A 9,534-nucleotide genomic window follows, 5' to 3' on the forward strand; every position below is an offset into this window, starting at 1 on the left:
AGCAGGACACAAGAGAGTGCCAAGTCCTTCTCCGGGCCTTTTGTGAGGGTTTCGTTGCATAGTCATGATTGATTAAATTATTGGCCATTGGCTGATTCAACCTCTAGCTCCTGCCTTTGGGTGGGGTGCAAAAGTCTCTCATTAACGTAACAAAACAACCATTTCACCTTTAAGACTCTGCAGTGTTTTCAGGAACTGTGGATGAAGATCAAATATACCTGGGAAATATTTCTTTAATATTTATGTAAGTACATCTTATAAGTATTTCTCAAAACTCATTGTATCACAATACACTTCTTTACTTGAATACATACTTTGTTCTTGACCTTTCTAATTTCACAATAAGTGTATTTAAAATGTAATTTCCCCACAATTTCAGCCATACAGTGTTTTATCATCTAATTTTAAATATTTTTAAATTCCCTTTTTTTACCCATTCTAACAATCTCTGAATTTTAATTGGAGTATTTAGTCCATTTACATTTAATGTAGTTATTGATATGGTTGGATTTAGGTTTATCATTTTGCTATTTTTTCTTTTAACCACCTGTTTTTAGTTTCTTTTGTCCTCCTTTCCTGATTAAAATTAACTGAATATTTTAGAACTCCATTTTAATTAATTTATTGACTTTTCAGCTATAATTCTTTTCATTTAGTATATTTTACATTGAGTGTATTTTAATGTTGCTCAAGGAATTATAATATACATCTTTACCTTTCAGTGTACTTAAATACTGTACCCCTTCACATTAAATATAAGAAATTTGCAAACATTGCTCTACTTTTGTCCCCATCACATATATTACATGAACTACAAACTCCACAATACAGTGTTATAATATTGACTATAGCAATTGTGTTTTAAACCAAGTTTGTAAAAATTGGAAGAGAATGTTAGGTTTTTAAAAATTTACCCCCATATTGACTACTTCTGGTGCCCTTCATTCCTCACTGAAGATCCAAGTCACTACCAAATATTTACCTCATGCTTGAGGAACTTTTTAGCATTTTTTGTCGTGTAGATTTGACAAATTCATAGCCTTTGCTTATCTAAAAATTGTCTATTTTACCTCTATTTTTGAAGGCCATTGTCTCTGGATACAGAATACTAGGTTAAAAGATTTTCTTCCACTCCCCCAACCCCACCAGCACTTAAAAAACTGTCATCTCACTGCCCTCTGACTTGTTTGTGATGATGAAAAGTTGGCCACTATTCATATCACTGTTCCTGTCTCTAATGTATCTTTTTGTTTGGCTATTTTCAGGGTTTTCTTTTTTATCTTTAGTTTCAGCAAATTCATAATGATTTGCCCAAGTGTGGTTTTCTTCATATTTATCTGTGGGGTTTCATGACATGCTTGAATGTAGAAATACGTATCTTTCACCAACTTGGGGAAATTTCTGGAACATTATTCAAACAGGTTTCCTATTCTATCCTTTTCCCTCTCCTTTTTATAACTCCAATTACATGTGTTAGGCTTTTTGATATTTTCACACGTCACTGAAGCACTATTCATTTTCTTTCATTCCTTTCTCTGTATTTCAGATGTATCTATATTCAACTTATCACTTCTGCCACCTCCAATTTGCTGTAAAACCTACTCAGTAAATTTTTACTTTCGAGTATTGCATTCTCATTTTTAGGAATCCCATTTCCAAATTGCTTTTATTCATTTGCTGAAATTCTCATCTGCTCATACATTAGTCCCACACTTTCTTTTATATCCTTAATAATTGTAATAGCAGCTTTAAGCTTTAACATTCTTTGCTAACCCCGATATCTGGGTTATCTCAGGACTGATCTCAGTTGCTTTCTCTTGAATATGGATTATGTCCTCTTGTTTTTAAAATATATCTAACTTTTTGCATCCTAGATATCATGAACAATAAATACACTATAGAGAGACTGTTATGTTCCTGTGAAGAGTACTTTTATTTCAGTAGGCAGTTCACTTGGTTGAACTCAATCTCCAAACTGTGTCCCCTGAGATAGCAGCTGAAGCCTTTATTCACTTCTTTTCAGCTTTAGCTGGGATGCTTGGTGTTTGTCCAATACTTGCATACAGCCAGAAATTCTGGATATTAAGTGCTGGTGAAGGCTTAAAGAAGTTAGAAAAGTACTAGAAACTGGAAGGCAGGGGATTCTTATTATGTGGTGACAGAAACTATAACAACCCTATTATATGCACTTAGTGTGGGTAGTAGAACTGGGTGATCTAGCCAAGAACTTTCATCAATGTGTGAACATGCTGCCTGTTTTTCTCTTGCTGTTTAAGGATGCAAAAGGAGAGAGATAAATTTAGAGAACGACTGCTAACAAGGAGCCAGGATTTGATGGTTTTGAAAGCCCACAGCCTTTGTAGATGACAGATGATGCTAAAATCAAGAAATAGCCTCCAGCCAAAGATAAAATCTGGGTACTGCTAGAAATGGGTCTAGAGAACAAAACTAAAGGTATGACTGCAAAATATTTTGTTAGAATGCCAGAAAGATCAAAGCTGGTATCCCAGAATACTATGTAATCACACAAAGGTTCTGTAAAGAGATTAGGGGGAACCCTTACAGATACTCTAAGTGATAGGGCCTCTAAGAAGCCCCAAAACATTCATGACAGTGGTTTTTGTCCAGTTGAAGGAACCCCAGTGAAATTTTAAAAAACTCCCAAGTTTTCAAGAGAATTGGCTTAGTAGCAACCCTGCCAATTGGAGTGAAAGGAAGACAGTACAAAATGAAGAAACTACTGGATTCCCAAAATTTGAATGCCAGTAAGATTAGAAAACTATTGAGCAAACACATGGAAGAATGAAGAGTCAAGAGGGTGGAGAATTAGTCCCAGGACTTATGGCCAAATCAAGTAATTTTTCTGGCCATATTTCAGAACTGTTATGCACTAGCGACTTCACCGTTGTGGCAGTGGAGCGCAGGGGAAGCCGATAAACTCTTCATTTTTTCCAAAAGTCTACACATCAAGAGGAACTGGATTTAAGAAACTACACCTTGTGAACCTCATCAGCACCTGGACCTGATTTACATGACAAGATTCTTGACTTTGAGGAGCTGATGCTGTAATGAGACCAGACTTTGAGAGGGCCTTGGAAGTAGGTGTGTGTTTTGTATGTGGAAGATACATGTATCACTGATGGCCAGAGGGGAGATGGTGGTGGGCAACCATTAAGGGGGCTCCCAATGATCCTGCCTCCTGTTATTTATACCATTTTTTAATTCTTTCCTCTTGGAAGTGAGCTGGACCTAGTGAACCACTTCTGATTAATCAAACACAATAAGGATTGTCACTTGTAACATTAGTTACGAAGAGACTTCAGCTTCCCTCTTGGGTGTCTTCTCTTGCCTGCTCATGTTCAGGGAAGCCACAGCACGCATGTAAAGGAATAGCTTTGTGCAGCCACAGCCAGCAGGGACCTGAGGCCAGTCAACAGTTTAAATGAGTTTGGAAGATGATTCTCTTTCAATAAAGGCTTCAGATGACTGTGGTGCTGGCCAGCAATGTTACTGCAGCCTTGTGAGAGGCCCTGGGAGCCAGAGGCCATGCCTTGATTCCTTACACGGAAGAATTTAGTAAGAAATTATGAGATAATAAATGTATATTTGTTTTATGCCACTAAGCTTTAGGGCTTTGACTTACACAATAGCTAACTAACATACCACCGCAGCTCTTACTCTGATTCAGTCATTTAAAATAGGGATGCAGAGGGGCGGAAGATGGCGGCGTGAGTAGAGCAGCGGAAATCTCCTCCCAAAACAACATATATTATGAAAATATAACAAAGACAACCCTTCCTAGAATAAAGACCAGAGGACCCAGGACAATATCCAGACCACATCTGCACCTGAGAGAACCCAGCGCCTCGCAAAGGGGGTAAGATACAAGCCCCGGCCTGGCGGGAGCCGAGCACCCATCCCCCCAGCTCCCAGCGGGAGAAGAGCAGGCAGAGCGGGAGGGAGACGGAGGCCAGGGCTCCGAACACCCAGCCCCAGCCATCCGGGCCAGAGTGCAGGGCCCTGGATACTAGGGAAACAGGGCAGCAAGAACAGTGAGCGGGCACTGGAGGCCGGGTGCCGGAGGACATAAGAAAAGTACACGACCATTTTTTTTTCCTTTTTTGCTGTTTTGTTTTGGCGAGCGCTTTTTTGGAAGTCTTAAAGGGATAGGAACCCCAATAATAGGGAAACAGGGCAGCAAGACCGGTGAGCAGAGGCCTGAGGCTGGCACTGGAGAATAAAGAAAAACCAGCGACCACCTTTTTTTTTTTTTAATTAAAAAAAAAATTTTTTTTTTTTTTTGGTGGTCGTTGTTTTGTTTTGATGGGTGCTTTTTGGAAGTCTTAAAGGGGCAGGGTGGGACACTTAATCCAGAGGTAGGGAATCCGGGGATCTCTGGGCACCCTAACCCCTGGGCTGCAGGGAGCAGGGAGGCCCCTTACGGAGATAAATAGCCTCCCAGCCGCTCCTGCTCCAACGCGACTCCACCACTTTGGAGCAGCTGCCCGAGCCAGGCCACGCCCACAGCAACAGCGGAGATTAACTCCATAGCAGCCGGGCAGGAAGCAGAAGCCATGTCTGCACGCAGCTGCGCAGCACAAGCCACTAGAGGCCGCTGTTCTCCCAGGAGAGGAGGGCCACAAACCAACAAGAAGGGAAGTCCTTCCAGCCGTCACTCGTCCCAGTTCTGCAGACTATTCCTATCACCATGAAAAGGCAGAGCTACAGGCAGACAAAGATCACAGAGACAACACCAGAGAAGGAGACAGACCTAACCAGTCTTCCTGACAAAGAATTCAAAATAAGAATCATAAACATGCTGACAGAGATGCAGAGAAATACGCAAGAGAAATGGGATGAAGTCCGGACGGAGATCACAGATGCCAGAAAGGAGATCGCAGAAATGAAACAAACTCTGGAAGGGTTTATAAGCAGAATGGATAGAATGCAAGAGGCCATTGATGGAATTGAAATCAGAGAACAGGAACGCATAGAAGCTGACATAGAGAGAGACAAAAGGATCTCCAGGAATGAAACAATATTAAGAGAACTGTGTGACCAATCTAAAAGGAACAATATCCGTATTATAGGGGTCCCAGAAGAAGAAGAGAGAGGAAAAGAGATGGAAAGTATCTTAGAAGAAATAATTGCTGAAAACTTCCCCAAACTGGGGGAGGAAATAATCCAACAGACCACGGAAATACACAGAACCCCCAACAGAAAGGATCCAAGAAGGACAACACCAAGACACATAATAATTAAAATGGCAAAGATCAAAGACAAGGAAAGAGTGTTAAAGGCAGCTAGAGAGAAAAAGGTCACCTATAAAGGGAAACCCATCAGGCTAACATCAGATTTCTCAACAGAAACCCTACAGGCCAGAAGAGAATGGCATGATATATTTAATACAATGAAACAGAAGGGCCTTGAACCAAGGATACTGTATCCAGCACGACTATCATTCAAATATGACGGTGGGATTAAACAATTCCCAGACAAAAAAAAGCTGAGGGAATTTGCTTTCCACAAACCACCTCTACAGAACATCTTACAGGGACTGCTCTAGATGGGAGCACTCCTAGAAAGAGCACAACACAAAACACCCAACATATGAAGAATCGAGGAGGAGGAACAAGAAGGGAGAGAAGAAAAGAATCTACAGACAGTGTATATAACAGCTCAATAAGCGAGCTAAATTAGGCAGTAAGATAGTAAAGAGGCTAACCTTGAACCTTTGGTAACCACGAATTTAAAGCCTGCAATGGCAATAAGTACATATCTTTCAATAGTCACCCTAAATGTTAATGGGTTGAATGCGCCAATCAAAAGACACAGAGTAACAGAATGGATAAAAAAGCAAGACCCATCTATATGCTGCTTACAAGAAACTCACCTCAAACCCAAAGACATGTACAGACTAAAAGTCAAGGGATGGAAAAACATATTTCAAGCAAACAACAGTGAGAAGAAAGCAGGAGTTGCAGTACTAATATCAGACAAAATAGACTTCAAAACAAAGAAAGTAACAAGAGATGAAGAAAGACACTACATAATGATAAAGGGCTCAGTCAAACAAGAGGATATAACCATTCTAAATATATATGCACCCAACACAGGAGCACCAGCATATGTGAAACAAATACTAACAGAACTAAAGGGGGATATAGACTGCAATGCATTCATTCTAGGAGACTTCAACACACCACTCACCCCAAAGGATAGATCCACCAAACAGAAAATAAGTAAGGACACAGAGGCACTGAACAACACGCTAGAACAGATGGACCTAATACACATCTGTAGAACTCTACATCTAAAAGAAACAGGATACACATTCTTCTCAAGTGCACATGGAACATTCTCCAGAATAGACCACATACTAGGCCACAAAAAGAACCTCAGAAAATTCCAAAAGATTGAAATCCTACCAACCAACTTTTCAGACCACAAAGGCATAAAACTTGAAATAAACTGTACAAAGAAACCAAAGAGGCTCACAAACACATGGAGGCTTAACAACACACTCCTAAATAATCAATGGATCAATGACCAAATCAAAATGGAGATCCAGCAATATATGGAAACAACTGGCAACAACAACACTAAGCCCCAACTTCTGTGGGACACAGCAAAAGCAGTCTTAAGAGGAAAGTATATAGCAATCCAAGCATATTTAAAAAAGGAAGAGCAATCCCAAATGAATGGTCTAATGTCACAATTATCGAAATTGGAAAAAGAAGAACAGATGAGGCCTTAGGTCAGCAGAAAGAGGGACATAATAAAGATGAGAGAAGAAATAAATAAAATTGAGAAGAATAAAACAATAGCAAAAATCAATGAAACCAAGAGCTGGTTCTTCGAGAAAATAAACAAAATAGATAAGCCTCTTATTAAGAGGAAAAGAGAGTCAACACAAATCAACAGTATCAGAAATGAGAAAGGAAAAATCACGACGGACCCCACAGAAATACAAAGAATTATTGGAGAATACTATGAAAACCTATATGCTAACAAGCTGGGAAACCTAGGAGAAATGAACAACTTCCTAGAAAAATACAACCTTCCAAGATTGACCCAGAAAGAAACAGAAAATCTAAACAGACCAATTACCAGCAATGAAAATGAAGCAGTAATCAAAAAACTACCAAAGAACAAAACCCCCGGGCCAGATGGATTTACCTCGGAATTTTATCAGACATTCAGGGAAGACATAATACCCATTCTCCTTAAAGTTTTCCAAAAAATAGAGGAGGTGGGGATACTCCCAAACTCATTCTATGAAGCTAACATCACCCTAATACCAAAATGAGGCAAAGACCCCACCAAAAAAGAAAACTACAGACCAATATCCCTGATGAACGTAGATGCAAAAATACTCAACAAAATATTAGCAAACCGAATTCAAAACTACATCAAAAGGATCATACACCATGACCAAGTGGGATTCATCCCAGGGATGCAAGGATGGTACAACATTCGAAAGTCCATCAACATCATCCACCACATCAACAAAAAGAAACACAAAAACCACATGATCATCTCCATAGATGCTGAAAAAGCATTTGACAAAGTTCAACATCCATTCATGATAAAAACTCTCAGAAAAATGGGAATAGAGGGCAAGTACCTCAACATAATAAAGGCCATTTATGATAAACCCACAGCCAACATTATATTGAACAGCGAGAAGCTGAAAGCATTTCCTCTGAGATCGGGAACTAGACAGGGATGCCACTCTCTCCACTGTTAATTAACATAGTACTGGAGGTCCTAGCCACGGCAATCAGACAAAACAAAGAAATACAAGGAATCCATATTGGTAAAGAAGAAGTTAAACTGTCACTATTTGCAGATGACATGATACTGTACATAAAAAACCCTAAAGACTCCACCCCAAAACTACTAGAAATGATATCGGAATACAGCAAAGTTGCAGGATACAAAATCAACACACAGAAATCTGTGGCTTTCCTATACACCAACAATGAACCAATAGAAAGAGAAATTAGGAAAACAACTCCATTCACAATTGCATAAAAAAAAAAACCTAGGAATAAACCTAACCAAAGAAGTGAAAGACTTATACTCTGAAAACTACAAGTCACTCTTAAGAGAAATTAAAGGGGACACTAACAGATGGAAACTCATCCCGTGCTTGTGGCTAGGAAGAATTAATATCGTCAAAATGGCCATCCTGCCCAAAGCAATATACAGATTTGATGCAATCCCTATGAAACTACCAGCAACATTCTTCAATGAACTGGAACAAATAATTCAAAAATTCATATGGAAACACCAAAGACCCCGAATAGCCAAAGCAACCCTGAGAAAGAAGAATAAAGTAGGGGGGATCTCACTCCCCAACTTCAAGCTCTACTATAAAGCCATAGTAATCAAGACAATTTGGTACTGGCACAAGAGCAGAGCCACAGACCAATGGAACAGACTAGAGAATCCAGACATTAACCCAGACATATATGGTCAATTAATATTTGATAAAGGAGCCATGGACATACAATGGCGAAATGACAGTCTCTTCAACAGATGGTGCTGGCAAAACTGGACAGCTACATGTAGGAGAATGAAACTGGACCATTGTCTAACCCCATATACAAAAGTAAACTCAAAATGGATCAAAGACCTGAATGTCAGTCATGAAACCATTAAACTCTTGGAAGAAAACATAGGCAAAAACCTCTTAGACATAAACATGAGTGACCTCTTCTTGAACATATCTCCCCGGGCAAGGAAAACAACAGCAAAAATGAGTAAGTGGGACTATATTAAGCTGAAAAGCTTCTGTACAGCAAAAGACACCATCAATAGAACAAAAAGGATCCCTACAGTATGGGAGAATATATTTGAAAATGACACATCCGATAAAGGCTTGACGTCCAGAATATATAAAGAGCTCACACGCCTCAACAAACAAAAAACAAATAACCCAATTAAAAAATGGGCAGAGGAACTGAACAGACAGTTCTCCAAAAAAGAAATACAGATGGCCAACAGACACATGAAAAGATGCTCCACATCACTAATTATCAGAGAAATGCAAATTAAAACTACAATGAGGTATCACCTCACACCAGTAAGGATGGCTGCCATCCAAAAGACAAACAACAACAAATGTTGGCGAGGCTGTGGAGAAAGGGGAACCCTCCTACACTGCTGGTGGGAATGTAGGTTAGTTCAACCATTGTGGAAAGCAGTATGGAGGTACATCAAAATGCTCAAAACAGACTTACCATTTGACCCAGGAGTTGCACTCCTAGGATTTACCCTAAGAATGCAGCAATCAAGTATGAGAAAGATCAGTGCACCCCTATGTTTATCGCAGCACTATTTACAATAGCCAAGAATTGGAAGCAACCTAAATGTCCATCGATAGATGAATGGATAAAGAAGATGTGGTACATATACACAATGGAATACTACTCAGCCATAAGAAAAGGGCGAATCCAACCATTTGCAGCAACATGGATGGAGCTGGAGGGTATTATGCTCAGTGAAACAAGCCAAGCAGAGAAAGAG

The sequence above is a fragment of the Manis pentadactyla genome (genome assembly GCF_030020395.1).
Source record: "Manis pentadactyla isolate mManPen7 chromosome 15 unlocalized genomic scaffold, mManPen7.hap1 SUPER_15_unloc_1, whole genome shotgun sequence".
In the NCBI taxonomy this organism is placed as follows: domain Eukaryota; kingdom Metazoa; phylum Chordata; class Mammalia; order Pholidota; family Manidae; genus Manis; species Manis pentadactyla.